This window comes from Lygodium microphyllum, chromosome 24 (genome assembly GCF_053477565.2).
Source record: "Lygodium microphyllum isolate KBCC chromosome 24, Lygodium_microphyllum_v1.1.10, whole genome shotgun sequence".
NCBI classification, from domain to species: Eukaryota; Viridiplantae; Streptophyta; class Polypodiopsida; order Schizaeales; family Lygodiaceae; genus Lygodium; species Lygodium microphyllum.
This window is the reverse complement of record NC_141158.1, coordinates 98,421,873-98,441,434: the sequence shown is the minus strand read 5'-3', so window position 1 is coordinate 98,441,434 and position 19,562 is coordinate 98,421,873. Positions and strand designations below refer to the sequence as shown.

Here is a 19,562-nt window from a genome sequence, read left to right as displayed (position 1 = left end):
TTCCCTGATGTATTAATCAGCCAGTTCTACTTATCCAAAATAAATGCACTCAAAGGGATATTCCCTCATGAATAAATAAGACTTTTTACAATTGTCTATCTTGATCATAAACGTTAACTAAGGTGTTAAGTGATTAAATCACTTAGCTAAAAAGCTGTGCTAGCCATATTAACATAATATGGGAACGTATGATAAGATGTTAACATAAGGAATCTTATTGTTTAGATGCAATCCCAAGCGCAGATTCCAAATCAGACTCCTGCACTAAGTCTAGCTGTGGCTCAAGAGAAGAATTTCCTTCTCAATAAATTAAGCCACCCGAGTTTGATGGCAAGGGAAGGACTTTTCAAGCTGACGCCAAGATCTGGATTGTGTCCATGGAGGACTATTTTGAGACAGCAAGAACTGCCCCTTCTAACCAAGCCATGCTCGCCAAACTTAAGCTTACCGGCAAAGTGAGACTTTGGTGGAAATAGTGGTGCAGAGACCAAGCGATCTCGGAAGGGACAGTCACTTGGGATAAGCTTAAGGAAGTTGTGCGAGGGAGGTATCTACCACCTGCCTACCGGACACAAAAGATGAATGAATTCTATGACTTAAAGCAATTAGGATTATCCCTTGAAGCATATTATTTGAAGTTCGTTTCACTCCTAAAGTATGCACCCCCAATGGATATAACATAGCTGGTGTCAAAATTCTATATTGAGTTGAATCCAGCCATAAACACTCGATTGGAATCAATGCGCACAACAGACCTACAAGACGCACTCATTCGAGCTGCTCCAATAATACATGAGGTGCAGACCAAACCAAGGAACAATAGGATTCGGCCTTACAAAGATCAAAATAAGGGCATGTCTAAGGCTCAGACTAAGAGAGTGCACGGTCAGAATAAGCATTAGGGGAGTTTTGAGGTCTCGAAAATGCCTTTTAGGATGTGGAGAGAGAGTGCTCTAGACCAATAAGAGCAAAGCCTCCGTAACGGAACTTCTATTAAAAAAATTAAAAATTTATTTTAAAAAATATATAAATATAATAATATTATGAATTTGTATTTTTATTATGTTTTCTTAGTCTCTTATATTCGTGATTATGACATCTTTTGCATTAATGGCATAAAGTCTTGGCTTTCAAATTGGTGAAAAGCATGGCGCTCAGTTTTTTCCCTCCTTTCATTTATTCCTCTATTGTTTTTCCCTCTGTTACGGTAGCCTAGTCCTCTCTCTCTCTCTCTATGCATGTCTCTCTCTCTTCTACCATGGATACAGAAATTCGACCTTAAACAAGGCGTCCAAGCTCCCAAATCACATCCATATCAGTGTTTAACTCATTCCAAACTGATGGAAGATGGATTCCTACTATCATTAGCAAAGGTAGTTGGATCACCATGCAACAAGCAAAACGTGGAAAAAGGCAACAACATGAGAGCTCGTTTATCTCTGCTTGGAAGGGCAGAATCCGAGATTTTAAGCTTGGAGCAAATAAGAATAGCATCAAAGAGGTACTAGTGCAACATGTGCTCATGCGTAGAGAGCTGTGTTTGAAACATGGATCTTCAAAGCTTCCAATGCATAGACCAAATTGTAAGAATTTGATTCTTAAAGTTTTTCATGTCTTAAACATGGTTTAGGTTTTTCCATTATAATATTTGTTTGTCTTGTAGATGTTTATCCCTCTAATCTTGAGGAATGGCAACTAGTGGAATCTATTATTGATGTTATTGATATTATACATGGTTCAATTGGAGAAGAAATATATAGAGGCAGAAAGAAGACAGAGCTTGCAGAGAATGGAATATTCTTTTATGACCATTCTTATGTTATTCCTATGCGTCGGCGTTGCCAATGGGGATCAATAAAACTCCTTCCTTTGCCAGATTTTTCAAGCTTTGAGTGGCCTTTGCCAAGTCCAGCTACTAGTGAGGGCTATAGATGTAAGATATTTTCTGAGATCCAGAAAGCACTAAAATCTAATATCTCAAGTAGGATAAGCAAAGTTACTTTATTTATGCCTATTAATATATTTATTGATTTCTTCTCTAATATGGAGATAAGAATAACAAAAACCATGCTTTCAGTGAAGAGACTAACATATGATCATATCATACAATTTGTTGATGAAGGATGGGATACAAGGACAGAAGGAAAAATTATATGTAAGATAGATCAAGACTCTATAGCTTGTAAATATATGATTGCTACTCAAAATTTTATCCTTAGCTTTTACTATAGTCGATGGCATTTTGTTGGTAGTAGTCTAGTTGCTTTAGACCAAAATCTTAATGATTTTAGCAAAGATCCTATAGTGGACCTTGATATTTGGTTCAACGAGGATATTATTGCAATCTTAAAGATCAGAAAATCATGTACGCTACATCAAGTGAGGATGGATTTACAAAATGAAGACATTGAACTACCATGCTCCTTTGTATTCCAACTTGACAAGAAACGAGTAAGTTTTCACATCATATTATATCTACCTAGATGTATATCAAGATCTCACTTTCTAACTAACAAACATTTGTAATTTATTTTTTGCAGATATCGAAAAGGAGAGAAAATAATATACACTGCAAGGACATTCAAGAAAATATATATTTACTATCAATATAAAATATATGTACAAATTTTGTAGCAGATGTCTATCTGCTATCTCTATGAGATATACAAGGGCTGAAGGGCAAATTTCTATATATGAAGGCTTACAAGGCGATATGGCAAAGCTATTTCTTTTTTGGAGAACTATCCTTTCTAGGAGTCCTTTTGCCTTTCTTTGATGTCTTGGGTATAGAAGGTGTTGAAGCTGTGGCTTCGCCTTCCATGGTTATAGGCACTGCATCTCCTTCATGGTGCAAATCCCCACCAATCTCTGTTGTTGGATGTATACAATTGACCATTATATACTTCAAGAGCTTTGCTTTGATGTACCAAACATGCTCAGATGTATAGCAATCCTTCAAAAACTGTCACACATTTATAGAAAAAAGTGTTTTAGTTCATTATTGTTCTTACAATAGACTATATTTTTATCATCAATGGACTATTTGCAATTAATATCTATCTTAAAGTTTAGCATCTTTCATATTACCTTTACATGTTTATCATCATTAAGATAAACAAAGTTAACCATTCTTCTAGCATTTGCAATCACCCTCCAGCACAAGAATGGCTATCATCCTAATGGGGACACCACAACCACCAACACAAAGTAAAACTATAAAGAGGACGGATGGTAGTTCATAGAATAAACTCATGTTTCAATTATTTTAATGAATAACTTACCGCAACTTGTCTATATTGCATTGTTGCAAGCAAATCAGACAGCATAGGGGGTCTTTTCTCTAGCTCTTCAATTAATCTTTTGGCACCTCTATATATAAAATATGTTGAAATTTAGAGTACTTAAAAAAAAAAGAATTGAAATATCAAGGAGCCCTTGGATAATATAACTTACAATTTAGCATTTCCATGGCTTCCTTTCATAGAGTTGATTAAAAAAATTGCTTATCCACAAGGTCTATTGCAATCAAGCTCCAATGAGAACTAAAAGCAATCATATCTCAACAAATTAGTAGGATAAAATATCAAAAACTCTAATAGAATATTGAATCACTTACTTTTCATTATATGGAATTATAAGGAGCTCCAAAGTATCGAAGTCAATCAGATTGAACCAATGCTCAATAAAACTTGTATCAAGCTCGTTCCTCATAAAGAATGAGATAGATGGATCAAGAACCTCAATTTTTTGTTGTATATCCAAAGGAAACTCATGCATTATACACCTAGAAAAGGCATAGAAATAGTGAGTATAAACAAGAAAAATCTTATTGTTAAAAAAATATCAAAAAGTATAAGTAATTATGGATGGATATACCTTAGGCCAACAAGAATAATACTGTCATTTACTTCTCTTCTTTTATCCTTAAGAATTTGAACACATACAGCATCAAAGGATCAAATAACCTCAGTTCTTTTGCCTAAGTCACCAGGTAAGAAACAAAACACACTGAATCCTTTTGGATTAGCTGCTTCAAGAAGGGTGGCTAGCTCATTTTCAAAGGACTCTAGTTGCTCTGTTTCCCTTTCTTCAACCCTTTGCCTCCTATACTCTTTCCATTTATCTGCCTGTTCCTCTTTAGCTTTCTCCTCTTTTTCATGTTGCCTTGTATCCCTCTCATGGGTGACATCCTCAACCCTGAGACCAGAATCATCTTTCTTTCTCCTAGCTGGGGGCACATTAAGGATATTAAATGTCTTCAAATCAGTGAGGGGAATTGGCTCAAGGACCTTTGAAAATCTATATCTTAGTCTCCTAAGAATTACCATATCCTTGTCCATGAGTGTGAGCCTATGAGCATGAGCAGCACAAATATAGGCATCTTGAAAAAACTCAACTAAAAAATCCTCTATGGCTTCTTGTATACAATTAAGAGCTGTTCTTGTCCATCTGAAACTATCCAAACTATATTTGTCACAAATTTCCCTGACAAGCCTCTGAAAAGACAACTTTGGAATTGCATTGTCAGGAGCCTTTATTGCCTTCCTAATATCCCTTAGGCACCTGACATTTTGAGAAAACTTTCTCTTTGGCTTTGACTTTCTAGAGAGCTTCTGAGGCTTTGAAGACTGATGAATCTTTGTTGTTAAATCCCTAGGATCAATCTTCTCCTTTCTTGTTGTTGCCTTAGTCCTAGCCATCTGCCAAAAAAAGACATGTTACTTCTTCTCCAGCATGTCCAGCGAAATGCGAGTCTCAGACAAGAGATATCCATGATGCATGTCGTTTTCGCGCTTCAGCTGGATTTTTCTCGAGCGTGTCCAGTGAAACGCGAGTGTCAAGCAAGGCGCCTCCTTGCAGCTGCTTCTTTTCGCATTTCACCGGACAACTCATGAATAGCAAAGAAATCGACAAAACCAAGAAAAAAGAGCTTTGATCTAAGGAAAGCTTTTAAAATTACATAAAATATCCACAGAATTAGGAAAGAAGTTTGAAGATTTCCTTAAATCTCCACAACATTAAGAAATGCTCCCACTGTGGAAAAAAATCTTTTGTAGTGCTAATAAGCTCATAATAGCATAAAGGATTAAGGAAAAGTATCAAAAGAATGCATTGAATGGAGCCTGTTATTGAAAAGCAAGATGTAGAAAACCATACCTTCTTTTTAGCTTATTCTTCACAATCTCAGCCTAATGATGAGAATATGCTCGAAGGTTTCCTTTGCTGGGGAAGCAGTGAAATGCTTGGAGATTGGAAGGAACACCAAAGGTAAAGGCGGAGTAGCAATGTTTTCTGCTTGCTGGAAATGCGGTGAAAGGCGAAGGCGGTGAATTTGCATGGACTCAAAGTTCTTGGCAAAGTGTTAAGTAACACATGTGTGACGTATTCTCGCTTACCGGAATGTTTTTATCTATGGTACAAGCATTACTTGGAAAAGTGTTATGTAACACACGTGTGACGTATTTTTGAAAAAAGGGAGTGTGTACATCTTCTGAGGAGTTTGATACGATGTGTTAAGTGAGACATGTGTGCACGTATTCTGAGGCATTTCGTGCATGCAAAAATATTGGAAATTTCATCCAAATTTGTGGTCTCGTTTATTTTTCCATCATTACACGAACTTTTTCATTGGAACTATCACCACATGCTTAACGGTCAATATAAAAGCATTTCGAAGCCATTTCTCCGACATTGTCTTCTTTTCTGCCGAAATTTCGTCTCAACTTCCCTTCAAGGTCCTTGCTTCCTGTGTGACGAGGAGTTCAAAAATCTTTAATAGGTAACAAATTTTTTTTATTGCAAGTATTTTAACAAAATAAATTTGATTAATATAGAAAGATTTTTTAATAACACTTGAATAATTACAGATGTTATGTGCTTTGTATCTATTAAAAGTAGCATAGCTTTTCCAGAAATGATTTTATCATAAATTTCTATGTTTCCATAGAATTAATTTATAGTTCATGTTTCTCTTCTTGATTTGCATCTTTTAACCGGTGAAACGCGAAATAATGTCCCTATTAGTGATATTTTGCTAAGTATCGCATTTCACCGATGAGATATTGAAATAATTTTCATCTTCAAGGTAGTGTCCGGTGAAACACGATTTCTTCACAGGAATTTGCCTTGGACAATTTAATTTTCGCGTTTCACCAGTCAACTAAAAAATTTTCTCCTTTTTTGATTTTTTTGTCTTGAAAAATGCAATTTTGGGGCCTCTTTCCATGGTTCCATCTTGTTTTATTGGATATTGTTGTTATTCTGCTTTGTTTTCAGGGATAAATCTTTTCCTGGTCAAGATGACAAAGAGGAAGCTATCTCTGGAAGGAATGGATGAGGAGGAGCTAATGGAGACATCTGATGATAGGCTCTTTGATTTCTTACACACCACTGGAAATTCTTCCAAGTTTGACTATATCAGGGAAATTTTCAATGTTCCTTTTGATTTGAAGGAGTTATTGGAGGATCTTGAAGATAAACTTAAGGAGTATAGATGTTTTTATGATAGACATGTGCAAGGTTTGGAAGTCAATGGATTTGTTCATTATAGTGATGTCATGGGAGCCACCAGTACATCCAGGTCAACTTTGCTAGGCAGGTTCAACCTCATTGATGAGGAATTCAGAAAGAAAGAAACATGTTGCTCTTTCCACAGGTATCAACACCAATGCCTTCTGATCCACAAGGACGTTGGATTTATTGTGTATCTTCAGTACATGGAAAATTCTTCTCCAGATATAGACCAACAGGGAAAGCTAGAGGATATTGCAAGTATGGATAAGGAGGTCGAAGAGAAGGAGGATATGTTCCAAGAAGATGTTGAGAATCAACTTGTCCAAGGTTTTGATGTAGGTTTGTTCAAGAGTGACAATATTACAATGGTGGAAGAAAAGGAGATCGAGCCAAGTGCACAGGTTGATGAAGAAGGTCCTCTTGCATGTGTTCCAACATTTTCCACTTATCTTATCAACAAGAAGAGATATGTGTTGCTAAATGATATTCAACATCTTTTTGATCTTAGAGAAGATTATTGCTTAGCAATCCTTGCAAGTTGGGGCAAAAATGACATGAATTTTATAGGTTATGAACAAGAACCACTAGTAAGTCTTGATGTTGAGGGAGAGAATTTCCAAGATAGCTCTATAGCCTTACATACATGTATTAATCAGATCATAGAATACGAAAAGGGGGGGCTACCTACAGAAGAAGAGTTCTTGCAGGTCTAGAAGAAACTTCATATTGATGATGTAGGGTATGAAGAGAGATTGAAGTCTCCATTAGATGAGAAGCCCAAGAGTTCAATAAATCTTTATGATGATAGTCTTCTTGAAGAAGACGAACACCCTAAGGTATGAAATATAATTCAAAGTTACCTAGTGAGTTTATGTTAGACTTTATTATGCATTATAGATAAATATCTTATATCTTGTACTGTTGTGGTTTGTTCTGTAGATTGAGATTGAAGATCTGGACAACTTTCTTGGAAGGGCCAAGGGCTCTAGGCCAATGAAGCTTGGAAAAAATCAAAGCCTTGGCCATTATATTGGAAACTTAAACAATCAAACAATTGCAATATATCATAGTAGATTGTCAAGCTCTCCAAGTCTACCAATGATGTCTTTGAGAGCTATCTCAAAGGTAATTGGATCTCAAGTTTTGAGCAGAGGTTTGGACAAGATCATTTTAGTGGACAAGGAAGAAGCCATAAGAGTTTTTGGCTTCATGCCTGGATACAGTGGATCTAGAGCTGGATATTTTGGAGTTCTTGGCTCCTATTTGCTCTCTTATGTAGGAGATAGTAAGAATTTGAAGCTTCTTCCAGGCTATCAGAAACAAGAGTTTTTGAAATACAAAGGTCTTATTGAGTGGGATGAAACAAAAGATTCCTCTAGAGGCCCTGTCGAGCTACCTAAAACCAAGGACTTCTCTGAAGGCCCTGTTGAGGTGCCTGAAACTAAGGACTCTTCTGCAACACAATCAGACTAGAAGATGCCAAAGATTAAGGGTTTCTTGAAACCCATATTTTCCCAACTCTTTGTTTGGTTTGTAACCATTTTGTAAATCTTTGCTTTGCGCAAGAATTTAAATATCTATCTTTTCTTCTTTGAGTAACAATTTGTATAGTCCTTGCTAAAGATGATGTATTGCTTCATGTGGTTGTATCTTTAAGCTTTAATTTATGCCAAATTTGTCGATAGAACCATTGAAAGACCTCTAATAAACTATTGCCTTTGTGTCTTCCACCTCCATGTCTTGTGTATCTGAAATATTTTGTTCTTGCTTGATAATGTGATTTTTCAATACCTTGGGTTGACCAGATAGATAGAGATCCATATTGTTTAATAAAGTATGGAGCATGGTTGTATAGAATATGTTGCATAGTCAACAAATAAATAAAGATATTAAAAAACATTATATGAGTTTGACAATGAAGAAACAAAACATATACAAACTTCTTACCATATAGTGAGTAAAGTGTTGATCACCCCAAGCTTCTGTCATCACCTTTTTAAAGTCTTTGAGATCATCATCATTCCATTCAGTCTTATCACAATAAAAAAACACTTTATCTAGTGTTTCCCAAACTTTAGCTTTTCTATTTCGAGCTTGTCCATTATCAGTGTGATCCTTAACTGCATTATGTAGGGATTTCCATTGATTAAATTTAATAGTTGAGCCACCATTTCTCGAGTTTATCTTGCCAAGTCTTCCATGAAAGCCTAGAAACCTTCTAGCCTTCACTCCACCAATAGATGGTTTTTTTGGGACACAATTACCATCCTTAGACTTTTGAAGATCTGGTTCAATAACAACATTGCCACCATGCAAACCAATTGCAGAGAGAACTTTTTCAACCTTTGTTATAGCATTTGTTCTGGTTGATAATGGCTTCAGCTTCCATGCAAATCCTATATAGAGATGAACAAGCTTTTCAATTATCCTGCAAAGTGCATGAAGTGTACAAATATGGGCATTCGCTAAAGGAATGTCCAAGAATGGTTTAAACTGTGGATCCTTATTGTGCCTAGAGGGAGCTCTATTCCAATTGCTTGAGTTTAACTCTGCAGCTGGTGACATGCAGTATAAGCAAGGAGATCTCGAGTTAGCTCCCTTTGATACATTATACATATATTTGAGTGTCTTTAGGTCACCAGCTATGTGCCACTCAATCCTGTAGTTCCCAAATCCTTCAACAAATAGCTCTTCTCCTGCTTGTTGCCTTTGAATAACATTAGGTATTGATGTTTGATGAAAAACCCAATATAGTATATCAAAATTCTCAATATCTACCTCAAATGCTCCTAGCCACCAGATGTTATATTCAGATTGAACACTAAATGATGTTGAGTGATTGCAATGACCTGACGAAAGTGCTCTATTCATCAAGGTGATAGAGATTCTCTCCAATTTTTTACATTTCAGAATCTCACTTTCATCAAGTTTAATCACAAATCTAGCCACTCCCTGTGCCTCTGCTACTGACAAGTCATAAAATTTGATCATTAAGCATTGTAGGGTGGGCAAGTCAAGGAAAATATTGTTAAATTCATTGAATGTAACCTCTTGTTTCTTGCCCTTGAAGCTAGCCTTGATATGAAAAGGCTCACCTAGAATCTCCATCGCTTTGTTATTAACTCTATGTCTGATAGTCCTAACCACAAATGGCTTCGGAAGCATGCAATTGCGTACCTGTCCTTGCTTCATATTTGATTGTAAAAGCTGGAAAAGTTGCATATAAGCATCTCGACTGATACCAATACTATCCAGTGTCTTCTGTACTAACTCAGAATCCAAAGGATGATCCTTTATAAATGACTCCAAGCATTGTTTCTTTTCCTTTTTGAATTTCTTCTTCTCCAAAATATCCTTTGAAACTACTGAAGGAAGAAGATGATAATAAAAGTGAGCTACTTTTAAAAAATAATCTCTTTCACTTGCATTTGGTTGTAGAAGATATCTAAGCAAAATTAACATCACAAATCAATGCAAGTAGTTTAAATAAAGCCATATTTAAGATTTTTCAAGTGAAAAAAAATATACCTTGCTGGTTGGATTCTTTTACCACAGCCTCCTCCTCCTCGTTTGAGATTCTCAATATTTTTAAGAGCTCTTTGTCGATTTCGAAGGCCTAATAAAGTTTTCTTTCGTTGATAAGCTTTGATACGCTTTTCCAATGAATGAATTTTTTGTTGACAATCCTCGAGCTTCTGCAACAACTCTATATTGTGTTTCATCAAAAGATGATTCTCTAGTCCAAGGATATCCTTTTGTGCAACAAGATTAAGTGTATAACCTAAAAATCCATTGTAGCCATCACCAATAAACCTCATTAATGATAAGCTATTATAGAAAGGAGGAGTGCTATTTGTGCTAGGATCTTTAGGATATAGTTTTCCATCTAACCAAAGATCAATATTCTTCTTTCCTTCAAACCTCAGTATATGTTTCATAGACTCTGTAACCGTGATAGATTTTGTTCTCTTTCTTATTGGTTCATACTCACTATCCAACTCAATATGAAGATGATAGAGAGGTCTTTTATGAGAGCTACAGAGATCATTAGATGATTGATCCATAGCTGAGTTACAGAGATCATTGGGTGATTGATCCATAGCTAAGGATATGATTAGAAGCAAGAATGAAAACAAAGAAGAGACTACTAAGGAGGAGAAAAAAAGAAGAGAGAAACGATGGAGGGAGGCAATCAAATATCCACCAAAATTCAAATTGAATATTACTTTTCACTTTAATGAGGAGAGGTAAGATCTTCATTATGACAACCTTGCCAACTTTATGGCGACCTAGATTTCTAGGTTTGATGTGACCACGAGAATATCATGACAATGACTTATTAACGAATTTTGATATTTTAACTTACCAAAATATAAACCTTTTAAAAATTCTATAAAATAATTTTATTTTTTAAATTGTTTTCTCTCTCTAGGATCTCTTACATGGCATTTTCGAGACCTCAAAACTCCCCTAATGGGCCAAAGAAAGAAAGCTAGAGTCAATGCTGTTAACAACTTTATTCTAACACTAAGCAATGATCGCAACCCACGTTGCTTCCATTGCAACGAGCCCGGACACTTCAAGAGGGAATGTCCCAAGCTTGGTAGAGGGCATCGCCAAGGGCAATTCCAAGGTCAAAACAAAGCTGCTCATGGCTAAGGAACCACCGTTATGGCCAGAGGGAGAACCTCTAGTGTTTCCAACAAGGAGCTAGACAATGAAGAAGATCCACCCATGGAAGCTGACATTGAGAGGGTATCGGTTCATGCCCCTGTTCACAAGAAGGGTCCGAATTGCCAATTCTCGATTATTCAAACTCCATCAGAATATTAAGGTAAAAGCTTTAAAACCTTGATTGACTGTGGCCGTACACATTCCTTCATCTCACCAATTTGTGCAAAGAGATTAGGGATAGCCACAATAGATGCACCTACTTTACTTGTGGAATTAGAAAATGGTCGTGAGGTCACTTGTACTAGGCAAATTGCTAAGGTGAAATTCCTAATGGGTGGGAAGCCAACTTCTGTGAGATTCAGGGTAATGAACCTAGGTATCCACGAATGTTTACTCGGAATGGATTGGATAATACCCAATGATGCCCACATCCACTGTGGGAAGGGCCAAGTCTCCTTCCAAAATTTTAAAGGGGAACTAGTCACGACTCAAGGTGAGGCTGGTAAGCCAAAAATACAGTTGGAAAAAGCAACACGGATAATAAAAGGTGTTCAAAAGGGTCTACCTGTCTATTTGATTAGACTGAATAAGCTAGATTAGAATCAGGAATCTGGAGAAGAACCTTCATGGTTAAAGGAATACGCAGGCATATTCCCTAAAGATCTGACAGAACTTCCTTCCCAAAGGGAAGTCCACCACAAAATCAAACTTGTGCCAGGAGTTGCACCTGCAAAGAGGCTGTATAAGATGTCCATTCTGAAAGCTATCAAACTAAAAGAGTAACTCAAGCAACTGTTAGATCAAGGCTACATCTGTCCTAGCAGTTCACCATAGGGAGCTCCAGTGTTGTTCCAAAAGAAGAAAGATGGAAAGCTTCGCCTATACATTGACTACAAAGGGTTGAATCAAGCAACCATAAAAAATAAATACCCCATTCCAAGAATAGATGAATTACTTAACCATTTTCAAGGGGCGAAGATCTTCTCAAAGATAGATCTCAGATTTGGATATTACCAAATAAGGATCAAAGAAGAAGATATCTCGAAGACTGCATTCAGTACAAGATATGGACACTTCGAATTCCTAGTGATGTCATTCAGGCTGACGAATGCTCCTGCTACCTTTAACAGATTAATGCAGGATATCATTAGGCCCTATCTTGATGACTTCGTACTTGTCCTTTTTGACTATACCCTAGTCTACTCAAAATAGGAAAATGATCATGAACCCCAGCTTCGTATTGTTCTTGAAACAATGAGAGCACACAAGCTTTATGCCAAGAAGAAGAAGTGTGCATTTTTCAAGCGACAGATTGAATATCTAGGATTCATTGTATCAGCGGAAGGAATTTCAGTAGATCCAGCTAAGGTCAAAGACGTTTTGGAATGGCCAACACCAACTTCTATCAAAGAAATACGAAGTTTTCTTGGGTTGACAGGGTGGTATAGAATTTTCATCAAAGATTATGCTTTGATTGCAGCACCTCTAATTGATCTACTAAAGAAGCAAGTAGCAATTGTATAGTCACCTACTAAATAGACCAGCTTTGACAAACCAAAGCAAAGCTTAGTATCAGCACCCATCCTGAAACTTCCTGATCTTAGTAAGGAGTTTGAAGTGGTAACTGATGCTAGCTCACTTGCTTTAGGATATGTACTTATGCAAGAAGGTCATCCCGTAGCATATTCTTCAAGAAAATTGAAGAGCCATGAAAGGAATTATGCTATCCATGACCTGGAGCTGTTGGCTATCATCCACGCTCTCAAACTTTGGAGAAATTACATGCTAGGTAACAAAATTTTCTTAGTAACGGACCACAACAGTCTTAAATGGATTTTCACCTAGAATTAGCTCAATCTGAGGCAACGTCGATGGATCGAAGCCCTAGAAGAATATGATTTTGAAATCAAATATAGGCCTGGAAAAGAGAATGTAGTTGCCGATGCACTCAGTCGCAAGGCATTTCTAAATTCTCTTATTTTGCAAGATCCATGAACAGCAAGGTCTCTAGCCACAAAGGTATCAATGCCAAACAACCCGATTCTTGAGCTAGCAAAAGAAGGGGTATATCATGACCCAGTCTATCAGAAAATGCTAAGGGAGATCCCCATCAAGGATCAAGACCCGAAGCTAAAGACGAAGTATCAAGAATTCTCCATCAGTAGTGGGCTTGTCTACTTTAGGACAAGATTATGTATCCCTTCAAGCCAAACTCTCAAGTAGAAGATACTTTGGAAAGCCCATGACTCCCCTTTCTCAAGACATCCTGGTTATGCCAACACCCTTAATACAATCAGAAAGAATTATTATTGGGAAAGATTCAAGGGAGACGTACTCAAATATGTCACAGAATGTTTGTCTTATCAACGCATTAAGGCAAAACATGTTAAAATCCCTGGGAAATTACAACCACTTGACATTCCACAAATGAAATGGGAGTTCATTAGTATGGACTTTATTGTTGGCTTACCCCAAGTTTAGGGAGGATATAATGTCAAGATTGTGGGAGAGAAGGAAGGAGTCTCGCTTGAAGCTTTCTTGCTTGCACAATGGGGGAAGACACACAAGGGTGGAGGCTGAAAACAGTTTTCCTCTTCTTAGTTGTGTAAGCCAAAAAGAACTCTAGTACAAAGAAATAGAAGAACCCTATATATGGGTCTCAAACCAAACTCAACTAACTAAGGTGGCATACTAACTGAGCCACGAACTAGAGTAGATAAGGATAGCTATCATGTAGCTATTATTCATGGGCGGTGTACCAACCGCGTCTACAACTGACAAGTCGGTGACATAAATGCACAATGGTCACCCTGGCATATCACGAGTGGAGCTCGATATCTCAACACTCCCCCTCGAGCTCAATCCCAATTCCTGCACACCAAGCAGGTCTCTGAACTTGCACAGCTTCTCTGCGCCCAATGCCTTCGTGAATATGTCAGCTACCTGATCCTCTGTGCTGACATAAACTAGATCAATAAGACCTAGTAAAACCCTCTCTCGCACATAGTGATAATGCACCTCAATGTGCTTTGTTCTAGCATGATAGACTGGGTTATTGCCCAAGTATATACTACTCATATTGTCACAATAAATGACAACTGGTCCATCTGTGGACTGATGCATATCATAAAGTAGCTTATGCAACCAAGCTACCTCACATGCAGCCATTGCTGCACCCCTGTACTCAGCCTCTGTGCTCGACAAGGTAACTGTAGGCTGTTTCTTGCTGCTCCAAGTGACTGCAGCACTCCCAAAAGAGAACACATATCCACTGGTAGATCGTCTATCAGAAATACTACCAGCCCAATCAGCATCAGTGTATCCATGCAACTGTATCTGAACCCCAGTCTCATAAAATAGTCCATACTGCAATGTGGACTTCACATACCTGAGTATGCGTCTAGCCGCATCCAAATGTGGTTTCCTTGGAGCCTGCATAAACTAACTTACCAATCCAACAACATAGCTCAAATCTGGCCTGGTAATAGTCATATAAATCAAACTTCCTACTATGCGTCTGTACATAGTAGGGTCTTCTAGAAGCTCACATGCATCTGTGCTCAGCTTCACATTCTGCTCCAAAGGAACTGAAATAGGCTTACAGCCTGTCATCCCATATTTGGACAGCATGTCCAATCCATACTGCCTCTGCAAGAGCTGTATCCCACTTGGTGATCTAATCACCTCAATGCCCAAGAAATAACACAGCTCTCCCAAATCCTTCATCTCAAACTTCTGCTTCAATAGCATTTTCACATGAAGGATATCTTTATCACTGTCACCTGTCATAATCAAATCATCAACATAAATGACAAGTAGCATAATACCTTTCTCTGTTTTTCTCACATAAAGTGAGAAATCTGCCTTGGAAATCTGAAAGCCAATAGTGGCAAGATACTGTCCTATCTTGTCAGACCATGCTCTAGGTGCTTGCTTCAAGCCATACAAGGCTTTCTTCAACCTGCAAACAAACTCAGGATGAACAGCATGCACATAACCTGGTGGCTGCTCCATATAGACCTCTTCTTGCAAATCACCATGCAAGAAGGCATTCTTTACATCCATCTGATGTAAAGACCATCCCTTTGATGCAGCCATAGCAATGACTACTCTTACGGTTGCCATCCTTGCAACCGAACTGAATGTTTCTTCATAGTCAATGCCATATGTTTGTGCATACCCCTTGACTACTAATCTTGCCTTGTATCTATTCACAAAACCATCTGCATTGTGCTTCACCTTATAAACCCACTTACAGCCAATTGCATTTTTACCTTTAGGCAAAGATACCAATTCCCATGTAGCATTTGCTTCCAAGGCATCCATTTCTTCATCCATAGCTTTCTCCCATTTTTCTTTTCCCATGGCTTCCTCAAAAGAAGTGGGTTCTGGTTCCTGTATCACTTTAACCATATATGCATAGTGAATGGCTGTAAATCCATCATATTTCAGCCTATCCACAGGATACCTAGCTCTCGTAGACCTGCGCAAAGTAGGTTCACTCCCAGGTGCTCTCAAAACATCCCTAGTCTTCCTTACTCTAGGTGTAACAATAGAAGGAATACCCAACTCATCATCAATGATCTGTTCTGAGCCACTGGATTCACCATCCACATAAGAGTGACCTGCATTCACATCAAACATGGGCTGATCAACCTTCTCTTTTCCTTTTCGTGATACCTGCATACCACTATCTGCATTACTTTGAGAAGATTCTCCTGATCTCAATCTGCCTGTCCATGGCGAAGAATGTGAACCACTACTAGAGGACGCTCCAGGTCCACTAATATTTTGTGACTGCTGCTGTGAATTTTGTGCAGCATTACCATTTTGTGCATCTACATCATCAATCACATTTACTGGTTTATACCAGCTACTCATCTCATCAAAAACAACATCTCTGCTCACTGTAAACTTACGAGTAGAAGGGTTATAGCATCTATACCCTTTTTGCTGCAGAGAGTAACCAATAAAGATGCACTTCTCAGCTTTTGGATCCAACTTGGATCTCAACTCATCTGGCACATGTACATAGGCAATGCAACCAAAAATTTTCAAATGAGAAATATCTGGTTTCCTACCAGTATACCTCTCCTCTAGAGTCATTCCATGTATTGCTGCAGTGGGAGTCCTGTTCATTATGTAGACTGCTGTAGCAACTGCTTCAGCCCAATAAAAATTTGGCAAGTCTTTTTCATTGAGCATGGCACGAGATACCTCTCCAATATGCCTGTTTTTTTCTTTTTGCAATTCCATTTTGTTGTGGGGTATGACTGCATGAATATTGCTGCTTTATGCCATGCTCCTGCAGGAACCTTGCAAACTCATTTGAGAGGTACTCTCCCCCTCCATCTGACCTTAGGCATTTTATCTGCAAGTCTGTTTCTTTTTCAACCATAGATTTAAGAGTTTTGAAATGCCCAAAAACTTCACTTTTCTTTTTCATAAAATACACCCAACTTTTCTGCTATAGTTATCAATAAAACTGACAAAATAATGACAGCCTCCAAGAGATGCAGCTTTAGTTGTCCACACATCAGAGAAAGTGGTATTTGACCACACAGTCACTTCCTAGTGACGATTTTGCATCAACAGGCAATAGGGATGATTCTGTAACTCCCAATGTCTCTGCGCACAAGCATACAATGCAATTTTTACAGTAACTATTCACCAACCTGTAGAACAGTGGCTGCATAGCATAAAACTGGGCCTTTTCCTGAGTGCGTGCAGAAAACTTCCACCTCCAAAACAGGCCCCGAAATGGCCTCAAAAGGCTCTGATACCATGTCAAGATTGTGGGAGAGAAGGAAGGAGTCTCGCTTGAAGCTTTCTTGCTTGCACAATGGGGGAAGACACACAAGGGTGGAGGCTGAAAACAGTTTTCCTCTTCTTATTTGTGTAAGCCAAAAAGAACTCTAGTACAAAGAAATAGAAGAACCCTATATATGGGTCTCAAACCAAACTCAACTAACTAAGGTGGCATACTAACTGAGCCACGAACTAGAGTAGATAAGGATAGCTATCATGTAGCTATTATTCATGGGCGGTGTACCAACCGCGTCTACAACTGACAAGTCGGTGACATAAATGCACAACGGTCACCCTGGCAAATCATGAGTGGAGCTCGATATCTTAACATATAACTCTATTTTGGTTGTAGTAGATATGCTCACCAAGGTTGCACATCTCATCCCTGTCAACACGAACTATAAAGCTTCAGACATCGCAAGATTATTCATGAAGGAAATATTCAAACTTCACAGGTTACCCAGAAGAATCATTAGTGATCGTGACTCTCTTTTCATATCACACTTCTGGAGGGCTATCTTTGAGGCTATTGGATTTGGAACTCAACTCTGTTTCAGTACAGCTTATCATCCCCAAACTGATGGTCAAACATAACAAGTCAATCAAGTAATTGAATATATGCTTAGGGCATACTGTTGTCGCGAACCCAAAAAGTGGATTCAATACTTACCACCACTAGTTGAGTTTGCTTACAATGCTTCTTACCAATACAGTATTCAGATGACCCCTTTTCAAGCATGTTGGGCATGATTGTCGTACCCCCTTGAACTTCTCAGATCCAACTTTGAGGGTAGAAGCTTCAAGACTGATGCTGGAAGACATGGATAATCAAATCAAATCATTAAGACAAGACATTCAAGCTGCCAAGGATAGACAGAAGGCTTACGCTGACTTGAAACGGCAAGACAGATCCTTCATCGAAGGTGATATGGTCTTCATCCGTATATGCCCTAAAAAGAGTTCACTATCCTTGGGAGAGTACAAGAAGCTAAGTCCAAGATATTGTGGACCTTATAAGATCATCAAGTGCCTAGGGCCTAATGCTTACAGACTACAGCTGCCCGCAACTCTAAAGATTTATAATGTATTCCACGTTAGCCTATTGAAAAAGTATCTATCTAATCTGAATCATGTACTTGACGATCAGCAAATTGTAATTCCTAGCTAAGGAGTCCTTGAGCTACGGCCTGATAGAATCATAGATGTTAGGGAGAGGCATTTGAGATTAAGGACCTTGAGAGAATACCTCATCCAGTGGAAAGATTATCCAGAAGAGGATGCCACCTGGATGGATGAAAATACTCTCAACCAACAATACCCCTAGGTCTTCTCGAGATGAGGACATTTCGATTCCTCTAAGGGGGAGAGGATGTAATATCCCCCCCCGTACCTTCCCCATAAGAACCCCCCCTTAAAATTTTTTAAATTTAACTCAAATTTTTTTACTCTCCCTCTCTCTCCCTGCCGACAGTATGTCGGGGAGAGTGAGAGAGAGGGAGTAAAGAGAGAGAAGGAGGCATGTACCCCCAGGTGGAGGGGTGGCGGCTGTTAGACGGCCGTCTTCCCCCCCCCTCCCCCCTTCGCCTGACAGCAATCCCCCCTCCTCATCATCATCGCAAGGAGACACCCCGGCATGTTGCTATGATGGTAAGAAGAAAGAGAGAGAAAGAGAGAGAAAGAAAGAGAGAGAGAGAGAGAGAGAGGGATGCTTTTGGAGGGTTCTTATTTCCCCCCTTAAAGAGAGGTCCTACACCCCCTCTAATATTTCTGAATATACACCCCCTTTCATTATCTTTTCTCCACTCAAGGAGAGGCTGCAAGAATTTACTTAAAGTTGCATAGGAGAGTGTGAGAATTATATCTCTCATACGCGCATCTTCGAGTATGGTCCCAAAGCGTGGATCTACAAGGATAGCTGAAAATACCACAAGAGTGGATGGCGGCTTAAATCAAGACAGTACCGCAACCACGAATGGTCTATCATCAGGCGTGAATACCACTCGAATCAAGACATCACTCCAAACCCAGATTGCTCTATTATTAAATGTTAGATTATAATTATCATGGTGAAAATCATATTCACGTGCATCACATTGATTGCGCGATTGATGGGTATTGCCTTGGTATGAATTTAGTTGTGATGTTTGTAACAAACAAGATAAATTTCGTTGTAAGATGACATCATAAAAGGTAAAATTGATTAAGTAATTGCATGGTAAATTACCCCAAAAAATTTCTTGCATGAATTCTTGCATAAAGTGTATTGCTCCTTGTACAAGTTCTTGCAAAATACATTTCAGAGGACATCGAAAGAAGGAAAGTGCATCTCTGTATCACAAGATGGATTATAAGGTACATGTAATACTGTAGAAAAGATTAAAGTGCAGCTAGACTCATACAATAATCACATAAAGTTATAAAAATTCAGATCATTCAAGAAGGTTATAGATCGTGTAAATAATTACATAAAGGATAATGTTAAGATTGCATGCATAGAAAATACCTTCGCATCTGTGGCATAAAATATCATATGGATTATATCAAAATTATAAGCATTGAAATGAAGG

The 19,562-nt window shown here is 38.2% G+C and overlaps 1 pseudogene; it reads right to left on the bottom strand.

Moving 5' to 3' along the window:
- LOC148015419 (cysteine-rich receptor-like protein kinase 8) overlaps positions 1 to 19,562 on the bottom strand; it is a 93,471-nt pseudogene that overhangs the window by 27,418 nt on the left and 46,491 nt on the right.